Source organism: Leucoraja erinacea, chromosome 2 (assembly GCF_028641065.1).
Source record: "Leucoraja erinacea ecotype New England chromosome 2, Leri_hhj_1, whole genome shotgun sequence".
Classification (NCBI taxonomy): Eukaryota; Metazoa; Chordata; class Chondrichthyes; order Rajiformes; family Rajidae; genus Leucoraja; species Leucoraja erinaceus.
Window position 1 is genome coordinate 12480487 of NC_073378.1, and position 2012 is coordinate 12482498.

Sequence of the window (2012 nt, forward strand, 5' to 3'; positions counted from 1 at the left end):
TTCCATTTAAGTAAAGCAACACTGCGACCTACAGGTAGAGACTTGCCACACCTTATCCACCTGGCTGACATTATTTCTTACCATTACAATCCATCGCTAACATATCTCCTAACATCATATCTGCAATTAGAAAATGTTATATTTAGTCCCTTGTTAGCCATCCAGCTCTATTGCCTGAAAATAGTTGAATTCACTCGATATTGAGATTTTAATAACCATTTAGCCTTATGAAAAGTAACATTAGTGCATTATTTGTACTTATTCTGTCTTAATATGTCCAAAAATGCTTAACAGCCAATGCTTTACAGCATATTTAGAATTGTAATCACTAACAGTGTTTCAATTATGCACATGGGTCACACATAGCAATGTGATGGTGACCAAATAATCAGTTTTAAAGATATTGATTGAGAGGTAGATGTTGGCCAGATGAAGGCAATGCTTGTTTTCGTTAAAATCTCAGCATTTGCAATGTTACATCTCCAGTCCCTCATTAATTCATTACAATGCCAATCTTCCGTCGCTTCTGCTTCATGAAATGTTCTAACTTTGGAAGAGAATTCTATCCTTCCATGTGCCCAGTCACCTACACAGTAGGAGCCTGCAGCATGGAGATTGTGGACTGGGAGCTGAGCCTTGAACTCAGCTTCCTTCTCCCCTGCCACTCAAACTGATGAAGGGTCTTGGCCCAAAACGCCATCTATTCCGTTTATCCAGAGATGCTGTCTGACCCATTGAGTTACTCCAGCATTTCCTGTCTACCTTTCGTGTAGAAACATAGAAACAGAAAAACATAGAAAATAGGTGCAGGAGTAGGCCAGTCGGCCCTTCGAGCCTGCACCGCAATTCAATATGGTCATGGCTGATCATCAACTCAGTATCCTGTACCTGCCTTCTCTCCATACCCCCTGATCCCTTTAACCACAAGGGCCACATCTAACCCTCTTAAATATAGCCAATGAACTGGCCTCAACTACCTTCTGTGGCAGAGAGTTCCAGAGATTCACCACTCTCTGTGTGAAAAATGTTTTTCTCATCTCGGTCCTAAAGGATTTCCCCTTTATCCTTAAACTATGACCCCTTGTCCTGGACTTCCCCAACATCGGGAACATTCTTCCTGCATCTAGCCTGTCCAACCCCTTAAGAATTTTGTAAACCAGCATCTGCAGTTTCTTCCGATGCAGTCACCTACATAGTTGGACTGTTGAGGTTATGTTATCACCACCATGGAAGTAGACTTCTTAATTGGGATCCTAACTCTAGCCATCAAATTTGCAGTAACACTGCCACTCTCTCAAGTGTGACTCAAAGTTTTGTTTGTAATTTTAGCAGCAGAGCTCAGCAATGAAAATCCACAAGAAGTCTGAAATACAAGAAGCAGGAAATAGAAATCAGGAAAACAACAATTTTAAACTCCATAGTGAAGGTTGTCTGAAATTCTTTGGTTTTTGCCACCACAAGGAGCATAATTTTATGCTGTGCTTAACTTGTGGAAGTAGCTCTCACTGCTAGTCAAACTGACCTGGAGCCAATTTAAATATCTTTCAGAAAGTAGAGGCTCAGTCCTCTCATAGAAACATAGAAACATAGAAATTAGGTGCAGGAGTAGGCCATTCGGCCCTTCGAGCCTGCACCGCCATTCAATATGATCATGGCTGATCATCCAACTCAGTATCCCGTACCTGCCTTCTCTCCATACCCCCTGATCCCCTTAGCCACAAGGGCCACATCTAACTCCCTCTTAAATATAGCCAATGAACTGGCCTCGACTACCCTCTGCGGCAGAGAGTTCCAGAGAGTCTCCCCTCGCCAATGAAAATAAAGCACTTAAAATTGACCAAAAAAGCCAATCCCTCACTTGCTGGATTCGTAGCTGGACAAATGATGTGTGATTAGTAAATGGTGTTAAACTGTAATCCCATTTGGACAGTTAAAATAGAGATAATCTGTGAAAGCAAACCTCAGGTAGTTTAAAACCGGCACCTGAATCCAAGATGCAATTCAAACCTCAA